The sequence below is a fragment of the Cyprinus carpio genome, chromosome B7, assembly GCF_018340385.1.
Source record: "Cyprinus carpio isolate SPL01 chromosome B7, ASM1834038v1, whole genome shotgun sequence".
Lineage (NCBI taxonomy): Eukaryota > Metazoa > Chordata > Actinopteri > Cypriniformes > Cyprinidae > Cyprinus > Cyprinus carpio.
Genome location: NC_056603.1, coordinates 24229026 through 24248076, shown reverse-complemented (window position 1 = coordinate 24248076; position 19051 = coordinate 24229026). Strand labels below are relative to the sequence as shown.

General features: G+C 38.3%; 1 protein-coding gene across 14 annotated transcripts in view; it reads right to left on the bottom strand.

Moving 5' to 3' along the window:
* The window catches only part of scrib (scribble planar cell polarity protein), a 73436-nt gene that overhangs the window by 40264 nt on the left and 14121 nt on the right, over positions 1-19051 (bottom strand). The window lies entirely within an intron of this gene.

The window sequence follows — 19051 nt, the reverse complement described above, 5'->3', positions numbered from 1 at the left end:
TCAACTACCTGACAACAGCTCATCCACACACACACACACACACACACACACACACACTTACAATCATGTAAAGTGAAGGCAAAAGTGTGCCTGTCTGTTTTAGCACACCATGCTACTTTATCAAGAGCTTGCTTGTTAGTTGGTCACATTCAGTACATTCCTGCTGCTGCGGTCCATCATGCCCTGTCCTCTTTTTATGCTGGGCTGGCTGCTGAACACCAACAGAGGGCTTACTATGTACTGCCAAGAACAAGGCTGATACTGCGGATGTGTGTGTGTGTGTGTGTGTGTGCAGTTGCTTGTTGTGACTCTGATTCACTGGTACACAAGGCCAAAACATCAAAACTCTCTGTAAAAAGAGAAAATGGATGTAAAATAAAAATGAAGGATGAGATCAGGGGCCCATTCTTCGTACGTCGCTCACTCAGTTAGCTGGATTTTATTGTTGAAGATTTGGCATAATCTTGGATTATTTGGTTCTTCAAAGCTCATCCTGGAATTGCTGTTATAGCAACAGGTCCGTAAGCTTAAACCTGCTTGGTAGTAAGTTTATTTCATGTAAACAGGATTAGCTTGCATATTTTTAAGAAGAATTGATACTTAAAATCTGTCTGCTACCACCAATACTTTATTATAAGAGTTTCCCACTGATCCACGGATTTTAAAAAAATTAAAAGATAATAATAATGTTGTGTAGTCTTTAATACTATAGACCACTGCTTCCCAAACCTGTCCTGGAGGACCCCTGCCCTGCACATTTTGTATGTCTCCCTAATCAGACACACCCTATTTAGCTCTTGCAGTCTCTACTAACGAGCTGATGAGTGGAATCAGGTGTGTTAGATAACCGAGACATACAAAAGATGCAGAGCAGGGGGGCCTCCAGGACAGGTTTGGGAAGCACTGCTATAGACACAGCCAGTTTTACTCACTGAAAGATTTATTTGTCATAAAATAATTACTTTATAATTGTATTAGTCCTACACGCATGCTATACAGATAATGTAGAGTCGTGCATTAATTTGAGTGATGACAGATATTATGGGAGTGGCTTGATGGAGTGCAGGAGATGCAGATACTAAAGAAACTTTAATCGATGCGGTCACATAACAAATCGGTTGAAATATAAAATTAAATGAATTGCTAATTACTACACTGAAATAAAAATGTAAATCCTGTACAAATATTAGAAATCAAAAATAAAAAAAATTGAAAATAAATAAAAAAAAAACAAATAAAAAAAAACAATAAAAAAAAAACAGTGCACATTTCTGTAGTTTTGTTCGCTTGGCTATTTCGAAGATTAGGTGCGTTCGAAGAACCGAATTAGCCAGATCCTGATTAGCGCGATGATATCATTTTGGATGTGACATTTCATCTCGGATGTAATAAACGACGTACGAAGATTGTGGGAAACGTGTAAACGCTAAAATTACAAACTGAAAATAAATGACTAAAATTGAACTAAAACTATAAATTAAAAATAAATAAATAAATAAAGTAATATAATGAAAGACTAGAAAAGTCATGGAATCAAATTGAGCATGAAAGACTAGAAAAGTCATGGAATCAAATTGAGGAATCCTGAATAACAATCAGCTCTTAAAACATCTGGAATTCTTAAACTCAATTATTTAAAATTTAAATGATTATGCTCTTATCTATGGATGTTTACAGTTTCTCTACATTAATGTTATAAAAAAATGAAATTGTCACAGCAGCAGATATGTCAGAGGAAACCTATTAGCCTACACGGGGAGGAGCAACAAGGTACATTGTCAAAAGGCTGAGAAGCGCTAAAGGGGCTCACTTGTAAAAATGTCACTTTGAATGAAAAACATGGAAGCTATTAATGTTGCTAATGTAAACATCTCTTCTATCACTGCTATTGTTCACCTCTGTGGTTCACTGTGGGCAGCTGGAGGCTCTGCTGCCACCACCGTGGTGGCAGGTGACACATATCACATGACTAAGCGATGGGAAATGTGAGCTTGGTTAGAAATGAGACCAAAATACACATAGAGATCAAGTAATAAACTCAGTACAGCTGCTGCATACAGGACTGAAATAATTGAAAACAAGTGGTGTGATGACACATGGTTGAACTACACACGTCACCTTAAAAACTCTGAGATGCCCTCACACAGAGTCCAACAAAACACGTACCAGCACTAACTTTAATTCTCATGTCAATTATCAACATGGCAGGCGAGGGGCAGAGCATTGCCGGCGGGTGCCTGACTGTCGACTGCTAGTCAGGCCGTCCTGAGTGGGAGCCTTGAGGTCTATTGGTGGGAGGAAGCTCTCTAGTGAAGGCCTGATTATAAACACACACAAAGCGGCCCATTCATCATTGCAGCCAGATGCCAGGCAAGCTTAAGACCATATAGTTACCAATCTACTGCACTCACACACTCAAAAAGACACTCTTTTCACTATCCAGTAATCCATCTGCATCCCCAGTGTGTAAACAGACATCTATTCAGCATCTATTAATTCCTAAAACTTCACTACACAGAAACAAAAGTCAGACATCATCACCCTGAAGTGAGTTTGAGTGCCTTTAATCCAGACTGACTTGTCAAGCATACTGACCATTTGCAGCTGCTAATAACACACACCACTGACAGTTACAGGCATTCTGACAATGCTGGAGATCCAAAGGATAATCTGGCTTTACTGCATTTATTTGAATGTTTGTGAAGTGAGTGGGTTTAAATAAGTCATGATAATTCACTAGCCTATACAAAGTAGAGTGTTGCTTTAACTGTGAAAAAATGCCTTAACTATGTCAATATATGCCAGTTACAGTAAAATAATAAACGACACTAATGTTTTATTAATAAATGCATGACTGATCAAAATCACAACAAAGTAATCTTCCACCAAGCAAAGTCAGTCCTCCTTTGATTTTATATTTGAGAGTGATTAATACTTCAGAAAATAAATAACAGCTGAATATAATACTTCAGGATCTGTAATTCATTTTAACATAAATATTATAGTATATATTATAATAATAAACCATTTGCTTACATTTATTTTCCAGATGTGAGGTAAACTATCAGGTGTTGCTTTCAGTATGGCTATAAGGTCATGCAAAATGATATTCAAACACACATTAGACATGTTTAACTTTGAAAAAAAGCACAATAACCTGAGATTATCTACTGTAATATAATTTGAATCTTGTTGCTCCAGCCGCAAGGTCGCAGAAATAAAAACTGTTTCTAAAATAGATATTTTGTGTCGCCATCGTGGCTAGTTGGGTAAAAACAAACTACTGGTATCAGAAGATGTCTTTCTGAATATTGGTTATTGGCACTAGTGGAGAAATTCAGTTTCTGTGAATCATAGAGCATCTGTTAACCATTTTACATTGCCTTTAAACTATACATTTTTATAATCTGAAGTTGTATTTCAGTTCCCTGTGTTACACTGCATTCTCCAATCCCGATTGCTGTTGTTTGAGTACCCTGACCAGTATGACACAGCAACACTGGCTCAACCAATAGCGCAAGCTTGGGGTGGGACTATCCATTTGTCTGACCAACAGCAGAAGGGGGGAGTGTTTGAGAAACGTTTTTGAAAAAAGCCATTATTTTCGCAATTCTGCTAGATGCCACTAGAGGCACAGAACTCCCATGATGCAACTTTAAACACATTCAAAGCATGAGGGAAATTTTCCCTAATGAGAAAAGGAGTGTTGGAGCTCTCTTACCTAACAGCCGCTTAAAGGCATAGTGATCATGTCCATTGTAAAAAAAATACAAAAGTCACAGCCAATACTGTCCTGGTCTACGTGACATTAACACAACAGCTGAAACGCAAATCTTGAATTAACACATATTAAAGGTTTCTCTGAGAGTAAGGCACTCATGCATATAAAGACTGAGAAAAGAGGAGTAAGATGGGGGGGGGGGGTGAATGAATGAGAAGAATAGTTGGCTCAGGCATCCAGGTCAATACAGAGACTGCTGTGTTAGTCAAGTGACTGCTTACCCCATGACTTTCTCCAATTAAACCATTACAGCCAACCCTTCAGTCACCAACATTACCAAACATTATTTCACCCTGGAAAAGTGACTTCAGACAATACTGTGTTTTATATTACGGGGCCACTGAATGCTTGAAACTAATTGGCTGACGAACGTTCTGAGGTGTGCAATTATTTTCAGGGAAACGCACGGGCGAACGTAGTTCCAGGCAGCTCTTGACCGCATTACAGATCCATAATCACTTCACCAAATGATTTCAGTTATTTACATTGATCTAAATATAAATAGTTATATTCATAGTTAAAAGTTCTATTAGTAGTCATTTCAAAGGTCTTACAACAGCAAAATAACCAAAACTCACAATGACACTGCCCAAACACATAAATATATTAACTGACAGAAAATTTTCATATTTTGCCACAAAATTATGTTTTATTATGTGTCATAAAGCACGTACTCTCCTGCTCTCTCTCCCTTACAGACGCACATACGGAAACATAATACACACGCTAACGTTGTTTGCGCTACTCTGATGATTTTATCAGTAAAATAGTTTAGCAACTTAAAAGTTACATTACATTTCTCACAAGCGAAGTAAGGGCGCTGTACGTGAAGAAAATGAACTATTAGTAGAGACACTGCTGCCTAACACTTTTGAAAGACAAAAAGACTCAGAGAGGTAATTTACACAAGCTCTCTCTCTCTCTAATAACTTAGTTATTAGCTGCATTTGTCTGCTATCAACGTCTCAAACCTCTGTTACTAGGTCTAAAATGAAGTTTTGGAATTAGCAACGGAGGTGTTGGATGAGATGCGGAAGAAATTGATCCTACTCTCAATAGTGTTTTAAGTACAAAAACCAGACGAATGCTTTGGAATATATCATTTGATCGATGTCTTGAGGTGTGGCAACTGTAGTATAAGCGGAATAATTGACCGTTAAATTATTAGAAAAATATTGCAGACTCCACTTCGTGTCGTGGCTGCATCACCACCTCGGGTGTGTAGTATTTTTCTAATAATCCATATTCCTTACTTAAGAGCCACTACACTGACAGATGTCTCTCACACTATCATACCATCTCTGTTACTTTACGGCAAGCCCATAACCAATGCAGACATTAAGGGGGACATGTCTAAGGCCAAACTGTCAAACCCACATATTTCATATTCTTGCTGTTCTGCTGCACTCTATTATGCACTGCTCTGTTTTTTAGGATGACAAAAAGTTGTAAAAGATACATATTGAACTGGCAAATCACAAAGAAAGCAGGATTGCTGTACAGTAACAAACTGATAAACATCATCATGTTAATTCCCTCAACTTTTATATAATTAATGCTTAATGCATCCAGGAACATATGCAAATACATATTAAGTGCACTAAGAGCACAAGCTCCTGAACTTAAAACACCAATCACACGTGCATTGTCATCAATCATGCTACTTGTCTTAATGGCTCATGCAATATTAAAAACACAGATTTAAAAATGCTACTTGGCTAGAATGGCCCTTGCGTGGCCTCCTTCCTTCTCTTTGAACGAAAGGATGGCACGCGGGGGGTGTAGATGGGGGAGGAGCAGGCAAACAAAGCTTTGAGATGGTTCTTCTTTTCAGCTGTGAATAAAGAGAAGACAGGCGATTGTGGGATTGGTCACATTAGTAACCCGGCCAAAAAACCTAAAAGGTGAATGCACATACATGCAAACAATGAAATGGGGAAACCAGCATTACAAGTCCAAACTCAAATGTCTAGTTCCGCTTTGTGAGATAGGAACAAAAACAGTACCAAAAAAAAAGTTAAAAAGTTACGTGACACAGCCAAGTATGGTGACACATGCTCAGAATTTGTGCTCTGCATTTAACCCATCGAAAGTGCACACACACACCATGAACACACACCCGGAGCAGTGGGCAGCCATTTATGCTGTGGCACCCGGGGATCAGTTGAACACACAACCTTAGGGTAAGGAGTCAAACTCTCTAACCATTAGGCCACGACTTCCCCACAAAAAAAAAGTCATTCTGAAATCTACGTCAAATTAAAGAAGAATGTTTTCCCCTGTCCTCCCTCTGACATGAGAGGATTACACTGAGGGTCCTTCATATGAATGAACCCCCTGCCCTCTTTTCCCTCCTCTTTTTTCTCAGCATTGGGACAAAGCCTCTGAAGTCACACACAGTGCTGTCAATCAAAACTAAGACCACTTAGCTCCTCCCACTAAAGGCACCAACAGAGTGAAGGACTTTTCTATTGTCCACAAGCAAAGGGCACAGGCAAGCCTAAAAAAAGAGAAGATAAAAGGTGGCAAGAATGTGGGATACAAAAGGGAAGAGATGAGAAATGAGGTCAGGAAGGATGGAGAGCAGGAACTGGGGAAAGGGAAAGTGAGCAAAAGAGAGGGAGAGAAAGAGAGTGGTGGATTATTAATGAGCATAGAGGTGGGTTGATGACGGATGAAATGGTTCATTAGTGACTCTCTTCATCCCGCAAGCCAATGAGACACTGAACTCACACAACTCCACGGTGATATCCTCTCCACTCATCGCATACCTGCACACAGCGGAAGTTACCGCTGGGTACAAAACGATTGTAAATCACTTATTCACATTAAGAATGGCATAAAAATTAGGCTTTGTCAAGCATGTTGACTGCTAAAAGTTGAGTGACTTTCTAAAAGTAAAAAGCAGAAAAGGTCTTGAAGTACAGACAGACTAGACCATTTTTACTTCTAATATCAAACATTTAATAAAAGGCTCAGTTTGATGAGAGGATAATTGTCTAAAACGAGTGTCCTGAGCCAAACGAGTCTGGCAGACAGACTGCAGCTATTGTACCACAGGGGGCCCGTGGCAGGACTGCAGAAGTGTCTGGATCAGCAGAGTACAGCATTTCTGTCCTGCAGATATTTCTCCAACATAAACAGCTTGTCTCACTCTTCATATTGTTGCGCTTGAAAAAAATTACCAAAAAGAAAGAGATTATCAACCTCTGTGACTAATCAATGGTTTAAATGATCAAAGCATAATGTTTGCAGAATATTAAACAATGGAAATTCTGGGTCATAATTAATTACACAGTACCCAACTGATTAAACACACATGTAAGAGTTATGTAAAATTTCATTAAACTTCAGTTAAGATTTTTATGTCCACAATCAATTCAAATACAACGTTTCTTAAAACGAAACTTATTAATATGAGGACTAGTCTTACTGTATATGATGCCAAAAATGACTCTTGTCATATACATCACATTGTGCTGATACAAGTGCCAATTAACAAGAGGAAATGGGTGTGCAATGCAAGCACAAATCACACAGTCTTCCTCCCCTTTGTACAGACCGTTCTGATGCAGACAGCCTCCTTTCATTGTCATATGCTGTGCAGGCTGAAGTGTCACTGCCAAACCAGTGAAGTTAGAACAGGAGGAGAAGAGCGTGTCTCATCCACACAGGCCTCTGTGATTGAGCTACAATGATTTGATTTGCATTCTAAACCAAAGTCAAATGAGATGCAGAGCTCAGGTGAACCTACAGACGAATCGCCATTATCGCCAAGGTGAGCTGTCATTTTTTCAAAAGTTAAAATTCTTCTCTTATCCAAGTATAATGAGCAAAGTCTCTCATCTTAAAATGTTCAGATACCAAAAACTGTCCATCAAAATGAAGCAAAGTATCACACATTGCTCCATCAGTCTAAGATGTCAACTACTTTTCTAAACTAATTTTGTGAGTTTGAGGCGGTTGTAACTATTTGTCCAAACATGGTCCATAAAATGTGTTGTAAATGAAAAAGGTGTCCTTTTATTATTTCTCAGACAAAATGCTGAATATTTCTTTGTGAAATTTAAATGTTTAATAAAGCTAACTTGAAATTTTAAAATAATTCCCAAATCAAATAATAATAAAAAAAATACAAATAAAAGAACTCTCTTCATATAAACAAAAGCTTTGCCTGTGCTCTATTTAAAATCAGAGGCAACCACTGCATTTGAATTACGATCCCCCCCAAAAAAAGCTAAATACATGAAATTCAGATTGTATAATTTCACAATTTGAAGCAAAAACAGAATGGTCTGATTTTAGCTTTATGAATGAGATGCAAATGTCACTCTCTGACAGCAGGTGGCGCTTATGGAACAGCAGGTATTTATAGTCTGCTGCCCCTTTAAGACCGATTGCATGGATCCAATATAATAATGCACAGGAGATTTCTTTCTCCAGTGTTTATGTTCACTTAAGACAACCGACTGTGTTTATGAGAATACTTGCAGAGAGTTATTTTGAGATAATTTTGTATGTGTGTGTTCGTTCAGAAGCAAGGATACGCAAAAGAGAAATCAATTCTGTGTACGCGCATTGTCTGAAACGAGGCTCTCTATGCGCGCTTTAAATAAGTGCGGCCAGCTCTGAATGCGCGCAAATGGTTTAAAACACCTGAATATTTAAATCGGCAATACTTAGTAGGGGTGTACCAGTACTAGCATCGGTACCGAACGGTTCCTGGGCAAATTCCAAATGGAAGTGATCATCCTTGTCCTCTTGGAGTGGGGACTTTGGAGTGAGCAGGGCACGTGCGTGCCATTATGTAGTCATTAGGAATGCACTTGGCAAAAGGAGTGACATAATTTCCTCATTATCTTCAGCTGGGATGTTCGGTACCGTTACTAGTACAGGCACACCCCTAAGCCTTAGAAACAAGTGCAAACGATCAACTATGATCCGTTTTAACCCTAATAGAGAGTGAACAACGTGAATCAAGGAAAGAATTTGAGATCACTATTAAAGATAGGGTGGTGATGAATTTTGGTAGCCCTAATGAAAAACACAATAGCCCCGGGATGTTGGGCTAGTGATTTTGCGAGCACTGCTCTTGGTGTTAGGAGCTTCCGGTACAGAAAATACAAACAAAGTGCAGACATAAAATGAGAATCGATAATAAATTAGAAATAACAATAGTAATAAAAATACAGAAAAAGGAAAAATGTCTATAGACAGAACTGTGAATGTGCATATGTGCTATTTACAGATGAAGGATTAATGAGTTATTTACAGATGTGCAGTACTGAGGTGTGTTATGTTTTGTTCAGGTGTGATATGGCCTGGGGGAAAAACTGTTCCTGTGACTGTCCGTTTTGGTGCTCAGTGCTCTATAGCGCCGGCCAGAGGGCAACAGTTCAAAGAGAGAGTGGGCTGGGTGTGAGTGATTTTCTTAGCCCTTTTCCTCACTCTGGAGATGTAAAGTTTTTGGAGGTTGGGTAGAGGGGCACCAATAATCCTCTCAGCAGTCCTGACTCTCCGTTGTAGTCTTCCGATGTCTGTTTTGGTAGCTGAACCAAACCAAACATTTATAGATGAACACAGGACAGACTCAATGATGGCCAAATAGAACTGTTTCAGCAGCTCCTGTGGCAGGTTGAACTTCCTCAGCTGGTGGAGAAAATACAGGGGCCTTTTTCACAATAGAGTCAATGTCCCACTTCAGGTCCTGATAAATGGTGTTGCCCAGAAACCTGAATGACTCCACTGCAGTCACAGTGCCGTTCATGATGGTGAGTGGGAAGAGTGCAGGGGGGTTCCTCCTGAAGTCCACTATCATCTCCACAGATTTGAGAGTGTTTAGCTCCAGGTTAAGACTGCACCAGGCAGCCAGCTGCTCAACCTCCTGTCTGTAAGCAGACTCGTCTCCGTTCTTGATGAGGCCGATGACTGTAGTGTCGTCCGCAAACTTCAGGAGCTTGACAGAGGGGTCCTTTGAAGTGCAGTCATTTGTATTCAGGGAGAAGAGCAGTGGGGAGAGAACACATCCCTGAGGAGCTCCGATGCTGATTGTGACAGTCCTGGATGTGAGTTTGACCCGCCTCACTAGCTGCTGCCTGTCTGTCAGGAAGCTGGTGATCTACTGACAGAAGGAGGTTGGCACGGAAAGCTGGGTCAGTTTGTCTGAGAGAAAGTCAGGCCTGATGGTACTGAAGGCCGAACTGAAGTCTACAAATAAGATCCTTGCATAATTCCCAGTTTTTTCAAGGTGTTGCAGGATGTAATGAAGTCCCATGTTGACTGCGTCATCCACAGATCTGTTTGCTCTGTAGGCAAACTGGAGAGGATCCAGTGATGTCCTTCAGGTAGGCCAGGACCAGTTGCTCAAATGTCTTCATGACCACAGACGTGAGAGTGACAGGTCTGTAGTCATTATGTCCAGTGATTTGGGTTTTTTGGGGACCGGAATGATGGTGGAACATTTGAACAGCAGGGAACTTCCATCAGTGCCAGTGATTTGTTTAAGATCTGTGTGAAGACGGGGGCCAGTTGGTCAGCAGAGACTTTAAGACAGGCAGGTGAAACACCATCTGGGCCTGAGATTTCTGCTTCCTGGAGACTCGGTTCACATCCTCTACACAGACCTTAAGCGAAAGTTGAATGGTGGGGGAGGAAGGGAGGGAGAGGGTTTGCAGGGGGGGTAGGTGAATGTGCGAAGTGAAGATCAGAGCGAGTGCTGGGTGTTATTCTGGCCTTTTCAAATCGGCAGTAAAACATTCAGATTGTCAGCCAGTTGTTAATTCTCCACAGACTGTGGGGGTGGTATCTTGTACAAGGTGATGTTCTTCAGACCAGTCCATACTGACGCTGGATCGTTGGCTGAAAACTGTTTTCTCAGCTTTTCAGAGTAGTTCTTTTCAGCCACTCTGATCTCCTTTGTTAGTCTGTTACTGCCCTGGTTATAAAAGATTTTATCCCCACTTCTGTTATCCCCACGATTTTGATTTTGGCCTCCAACGATTATGAAAATCCAATAATCGAGATAAAACGATTATTGTTCCGTATTCCGCCCCCTTTTGCAGCACTGCACTTTCGTTCCTCCATAAAAGCCCAATTTCCCGTGCAAATCAGTAAAATCATGTAACGTGACATTTGCAAAATGGGACGAGCTTGAATTATCGAAGTACATTTATTCATGTTTTTAAAAGCGTGAAAGAGAACTTGAGAATGAAATATGCTTGTAACAGTAATTTGGATCCGTGCGGCTCTTAAAGTGACAGCGGGCTATATTTCGTTTTACATTTGCTTATTAATTTCTGCAGTAGGCTGTACCACGCTACATGAACCTTTTCATATAAACTGCAATAAATACAAAACTAAAGCCAAACTAAAACTGAGATGAGACATTAATAATAAATGGTATAGTGAATAAATGAAATAATCATACTGCTTGAGACTTGCATAAAAAACATTAAAGCACAGTTTGTTTAATTTGTATCTTTTTATTCTATTGTATTTGTTTCTTTGCTTTTTTATTACTGACAGTTTAATTATTTTTGAGGACTTTTTGTTTGTTTGAAATTCCGCTGGTCTCTATAATGTAGATATCATGGCAAGTCAAGTCTGCTTTATTGTCAATTCTTCCACATGTACAGTACATGCATACAGAGAATTGAAATTGCGTTACTCCCAGACCCTTGGTGCATACAGATAACTCTAACAGTAGAACATTAAATACAGATAATAAAATATAAAGTACAACTATACAAATAGGGCATGTAAAAAGAAAGATAAGTAAAGCAGCATGAGGCACATGGCAGATAGAGTGCAAACCAGTGAAGTAAACAGTGCAGATATAATGATTGTAGCAACCTTATTTACAGGAGATACATATTTGATATGTATCACTATCTTTAAATAAATCACTCATATAAAGTTTTGGTCATATGGCCCCCTCATAATAGTGTTAAATAATCGTGATTACAATATTGACCAAAATAATCGTGATTATGATTTTTGCCATAATCGAGCAGCCCTACAATATAGTTAATGTTGTATAAGGTGCCAGCTTGTTCAAGTAGAAAGAGATGACACTCTTGTTGTTGTTGCTCATCCCATGTTTTATTCAGAGCTGCGTGAGTGTTCCTCCTGTTTCTGGCCACAGCTCCATTCTGCTATTTGGATCTGCACAGTTTTACCATTGTCATCATTCTGTATTGTCACACACATACATTTTAGACATTTTACACAACACTGATATACTATATTTATGGACAATTCCACTAAATTGTCTCAATTCCACATTTGCTAGAACGGTGTTTGAACCTGCACATGTATTGGTGTCTGCCATCTGTGAAACACAATACAGGAAAGGCATTCAGTCATGTGACCAATCCAATCCCCATGATCAGTAGTAGCCAATTTCCACTGGATGGAGAGGGATAAAAGAAAGTAGTGCAGAAAAACAGCAAACTGTGCGCAGTTTAGCCTGTCCTGAAACGGCAGCTAGAAGCAGATAAGCACAAAGCCTCATTGTGAAAGCTAGTGTTTGTAGGCCTGTTCAACAATCATGTGGTCAAGTCTCTGCAGCTCAAGCAACATTCCCAGAATTCAAGTTCAGAACAGAAGAACACAAGCGATAAAACCAGACAGTACTCAAGGGGGCAACAGAGTCACTTTATTATGCAGGTAGCTATAGTTATAAACGTGTCGTAAATTTAAAGGGGTCATTGGATGCCCATTTTCCACAAGTTGATATGATTCTTTAGGGTCTTAATGAAAAAGTCTATAACATACTTTGGTTAAAATTTCTCAATGGTAGTGTAAAAAAATACCCTTTTTATCTCGTTAATATCAGCTCTGTTTACAGCAAAGCATTTTGATACATTTTCCTTTAAATGCCAATGAGCGCTGCTGAACCCGCCCCTCTCTTCCGCGTGGGGACATGCAGTTCTCTGATATATTCTTGACAAGATATTTTTGTCTACCCCTGCTCTGGCGTCGAAACAATTGTAGACTGTTGACAGCTCAATCAGGGCGGGTCTAAGGTAAAACGCCACTGTCAGTCAACAATCGTGGGAGGGGCCTCAGCTTCTTGTCTGTGTGACATCACTTGTTTCCATTGTTTCGACGCCGGAGCAGGGACGTAGTATATACTGTTGAAAGTATAAAAGAACATAGCAGTCATTATTTACTCCCGACATATTAAACGCAAAATACCCACAGAACTACTAAAATGCCCTCCGATCTACTTAAATGCATCCATATTCGCGCAAATCATTCGCGATCCAGATTCACCAAATGAAGCGAGTATAAGGGTTTTTTTATGAATCTTTGCAAATCAACTTTCCTAATAATGTGCTAGTTAGCAAGTTTTGTGGCTAAATACAGCTAAAGTAAACAGGATGGCTCATCACCCCACAGAAAAGAGGGGCGGGGTGAGCAGAGCTCATTAGCATTTAAAGGGAAATGCAACTAAATGGGTTGCTGTAAAAAGAGCTGATTTTAACCAAATAAAAAGGGTGTTTTTTACACTACCATTGAGAAATTTGAACCAAAGTATGTTATAGACTTTTCATTAAGACCCTAAAAAAAATCATATCAACTCGTGGAAAATGGGCATCCGATGACCCCTTTAAAGAGATAGCTTACCCAAAAATTACAAAATGTCACATTTTGTACAGTTTTCAAACACTTTTTTTTTTTTTTTTGCATCAAATCAAAGTTTGTAATGTTATGATTTACTTTGTAGCTGGTTGGTTTGGTTCATTCAAAATCCCTATGGGCTTTATGGTCTCTCTAACAAAAGAAAAAAAAAAAAAAAAAAAAACCAAGTCAATACAAAACCAAATCTTTTGATAACGTTCATCTTTAGATGTGATGTCTGTCACAAGAAAGGCTGTAATAATGAGTTATTCTGAATTGATGTAGAAGGCTATCTTTGTTTTATCTTCCATCAGAAAAACAGAACAGACCAGATCATGTGAAGGGTCACAGCAGAAATACCAAGTACCATTTTAAAATAAGCCAGTAAGTGTTCTGATGAGCCATAGAAAGCATGCAGTCATTGATCTATGGTGAACATGTGTTTGTGTATCTCTCTGAACATTCATCAGCTCTTTTTAGTACAAGTCCATTCTAATGTAGGGTCATGAGATGTGCTATGAGCATCAGATAAACACAAGGTCATGTACAGGTCATCATACTGTTAGCAACGACAGTCTTGATTTATAAGAGCCTTGAGCTTGAAATGCACCATACGGAGTTTATGAAACAGAAAAGCCCTGGAGAACACATTACAGCTCAATTTTTTAAAGACTGTGGCTTTGAGATGATTTTAGCAATGCTCTGTTTGAATGCTCTGACATGTCAACTTCTGACTCAAGCAATGTGAGTTTGTGAGGACATTGTCTATTTGCTAAACCAATGGCAGATGGGTGTTTATGAAACCTGTTGGTAAGGTAAGCTGTCAGAATGTTGTTATAATGGCAGGTTAGTCCCATGGTTAAGCGGCGCCCAGATGATGTAACTCACCTGGGTAATATCAGGTAAAAATAGGTAAATAATACATGTCTTAAAAGAAAATTGCAATAGACATATGATAATCAATTATTAACTCCAACGTATAGAAGTATAAAAGGAGTTCATGTTTTAAAATTTTGTTTTAAAAATCACATTGTAAATTGCAAATCTCAGAAAACACTGACGTTCCAAGCCAACAGAACCGAACAATTGAGGCCATATTAATAAGTAATGATGCAGGATGAAGTCACTTCAAAGACATCTACATATCTCTATCTGTAGATCTGTATGTCTGATTTTTAAAAAAAAAGTAGACTGAATGATTTCAATTGAATTAAAGTGGTTACATTTTAAGAAGGCAAGTTATTGCTTCCGTCTGACTAAAATCAAACTTTTAAAATGCACACACTTCATGACACACTGCAGCTTTATGTGATCACTCAGGCAGGACTTTCTGAACAAAGCGGACATTCTGAATTCCAAAAATTCCCCGTACATTCCTGGTAAACTTACAAGGAGATCAAAACATGTCAACTGTTCCAACTGGATATAGTGCAGCCATAGAGCAGAACCGGCTTCATTTAAGCTAACAGTGGCTATATTTCCAAGCGATCGTTGCGATGACCAAATGACGATGTGCACCACCAAAAGAGGATAGACCACACTAGGGCTGCACAATTAATCAAATTTCTAATCGCAATTACAATAATGGATGCCACAATGACATAATCGTTCAAAGTCCACTTATGTTATTCTATGGGCTTAAGATGTAGTTTTTTTTTCTTTTTACATGTTATCTTAAGAGTTTTTCCATTGTTTTAATTTTAGTATAACATTAAAACCATTCATATTTTACTTTTTTTATAATTTAAAGAAACCAATCCAATGTATAGTTGAAATTTGAGGCTTAATACTATAGAAAAGTACTAAAAGTTTTTCAGTTTGAAGGTTCTCTGCTTGTTTATTTTCATATAAAAATATGTCATGTCGTTGCATCAAACAATGGTATAAACATCATTCAATGTAAATTGTGATAATCGTAATTAATAATTGCAATTACAATTTCAAGGGAATAATCGAAAATTATGATTTTTGTAATAATCGTGCAGCCTTAGACCACACCCAAACATGACTCCTTTAATTATATGTCCATTTAACACATTACTAACCTTAACAACACACCTACACTATAGCGCAAATAGCATACCTGAAGACAATCTTGACAAAAACCAAACATAACTCAATGCAAAAAATCTAGGTCAGTCTAGGTCTACTGTCTAGGTCAGTGGTTCTCAAACAAGGGGCCAAACATCCAGGGGGCCACCACACAGGATAACTTGAAATTACTTAACTATAAAATAAACACTCCAATTTAAATTCAAATGGGAATCACATACACACAAATACATTTGTTTGCTTTTTTTCTTTAACAAAAATACTTAAGCTGTCATAATTACAGTGAAATATCAGAAGAAAAATCTTTAATATAAATATAAATACAGATACAGATATAGATATAGTGTTGGAAAATTTATTTTAAATTATGAAAATGTCCAAAAATATATTGAGGCATGTTTAACAAAAATTTTATTACTTTTTAATTTACAAGGCAGCGGTAAAATTTATGAGATTACGTGTACATTTCTATGTACATGTAAGTCGGTCTTTTCATAAAAACACAAAAATGACAGAAGAGAAAAGACTGAGTTTTTCCAAGCTTCTCTAGAAATAGATGTGTGGAAGTACAGAGGGCACTGCAGCCTCCTGTACAGTCATATCATGTCTGCACTTCATCAACAGTCACATGTTAACAAAAGGCAATGAAAACATTGCGTCAACACATCTATTTGCACATACACACACCCAAACACAAATACACACAGTTCCCAATACTTCCTATAGTCATATTTCTTTAAAAGATCCAGATTGTAGATTGAGGACTGATGTAATAGAATTTGGTAAACAATTTTTAGATTGTGAGAAACACTTCCCCACAAGAAGGGAATAAATTAAAATGTTTCCCAACCAGCAGTGATTTGCTTTTTCCTGAAACATGGTGGATGAAAGGCAATGCTGGAGGCTCAACCACCAAATAGACTCAACAAATCTGTTGTAACGTGAGCTTAGACAAACAGTCATGAGGACCACTGACCAGACACATCACACGTGCTGTTTGAACATACTGAGATCCACTTTCTTGAGTGGACTCTGAAGCCAAGCTGTATGATCACTGCTGAACCGTTACTAGTGAACAGACTGATGGGAGTGGAGCTCCTCCAGGCTCCTCCACTTACAACCGAGACAAATACTGGAGGAGCTCAAGCATAATGATTAGTACTGTTTGAAACGCATACGACAGACCACACACACACAACTATAAACACTACATTCTTTTAATGAAGAACTTCTGCTAAAATGTGCCCTCCACAGACAAGTCCTAATTAATTTGATTTAATTAAAAGTTTCAGTCTTAACAGCGCATGTCAAGCTTACAGAGCAGTAATAGACAGCTGTGAGATCTGAGATAAAACAAAATAGATAAATGTAAGGTCCTATGAAATCCATTTTATTTTCTCCTGAACCATTTTATGAAAAGTTTAACAAAAATTACATTAAGAGACGTGTTTAATTTTTTTTTTTTAAATTCAGTTTTATTTTTCTAAAATTATGTTTCAATTAACTGTCTGGATCCAATTTTAATGATTTCATTAAATATTAAAAATCAAAAGCATCTAATTCATTGTTTTTTTTTTTTATAAAAAAAAAAATAATTTATTATTATATATTTTTCCGGACATTACATTTTTCTGCTAAATAATAAAAAAAAGAATAAAGAAAAAAAAAAATTATATATATATATAAAAATGTGTGTGAATCCTTGAATCCTTTAACAAAACCACGTGTCTGCATTTTCATTCACACAGAGACACGCAGAACATGCAGGATTCATGTTTAAATTTTATTTTTGCGACTTAAAATTCACAGATACAAGTCCATATTGCATCTTGATATGTGTACTGACCCACTTTTGATTTATCCATTCAAAATTAGCCAAATTCAATGACATTCTGCTTTATAGTGCGTAAATTCTGCTTTTATGACTGGATTCCACAATTCCGTTTTTGCATCGTGGAAATCATAGGGCTCTATATATTTTGCAAAATGTCTCAGTGTTTTTGTCCATACAATGGAAGTCATTCAAGTTTGGAATGACTTCATCTAGTGAACTCAAACTTTATAAGTGTATGAATTAAAACAATAATCAACAAAACACTAAACAAATCATTTAAGAGTCAAATCAACTGCACACTAAACATTTCAGGCTGTGGAGCTGTACACTTATCATCAATCCGCACTACAAATGTGAGCCAAATCCGCTACACAAAACGTCATGATAGCAGATTCTAAATTTGTGGGACACCATGTCCAAACCAGACACAATGCAAGTTCCCAGCATCAAGCAATTTGTCTTTCCACAGCAGGATTTTGGACATTAGGCAGGGCTACCAGTAGGAAACACCAACAAATTGATCAAATGACCTCTCTCTTGTCTGGTTAATGCAAAAGCTCAGGTTTACACAGAAGAGCTTGTAGAGTCTGATTGGGCCACGTTGTTAGACAGAGAAAGAGAGCAAGTGAGAGATGTGTTTGAGCTGGCGAAGGTTCCTCTGGTCTCGGCAGCAGTGTGTTGGTTAGAGAGGCTCTGCAGAACAAAAACACTACATTCCTCAGCTCTCTCCATTATTCCCACTTCCTGTCCACCACAGCACTCTCAAAACAGAGGAATCAACAAGACAAACACACACGTCAACAAATCAGCAGCGCCCGAGCCCTCACTCACTCACTCGCACACACACCCTGTGGTAAACAAAGGGCCATTTTGGTCTGTTTTGGGCACTGTGCGTGTTGAGGCACTGAAGGAGTCATACGCTGTCAAAACGGGCTGCAGATATAAACACAGACAGGCAGAAACACGCATGAACAAGCACACAGAAAACAGTCCTTCTTCCGAGCACATTAAACTGGTACCATATTAGTTAAGTAGTGATACATGAAAGAAACACATAGGAATAACTGCTGAATGCGGTCATGCTTGGTTAAACTACAATGAGCTTGATTTGCTGGTTGGTCCAACATTCATTGAAGAAAAAATACTAAGGTTTGCCAACCACTGCAAACCAAAAAAGAGAGAGAGAAAAAAAAAACATGACTTAAACTTACTGGCCATTTTTTTAGCTTCACCTATTCTGCTACTGGACAAAGTGTAGTCTTGGTCTAAAAAGATCCAGGAATCCAGTTTCGATATAAGGTTTTGTTCATAGTGAATATTTGCTTTGGGTGTGAATAAGACTTTAGAGTGAGCTTACAGCATGTGTTATGATGAGGTCTGTGCAGTACGTCTGTCTCTGAGGTTCAGTCTGGACCCCCGAGAGATGCAGGACTAAAGCCTCCTGTGACATGAAGACACTCCTGTGACTTCAAGGATGCTTCACTACTCTACTTTTAATTTTAAACAAATGTGCATTATAGTCCAAATAATCTATATGCTCCAAGCACCAAGTTTGTGAATATTCTAATATCAGAGTATGCTGATAAATATGAACTTTGGCTTCTAATTCCATGCTTTTGTGTTTATCTGTTGGATATATGGAAAGAAACAATATACGCCACACAAACATTTATCAATGTCCAATTCATTAACAGCAGTGCTGAATTTAGTCTTTACTTGGATTGTATTAAGTTCCTTGGAGAAGCAGCATATAAAGAGAG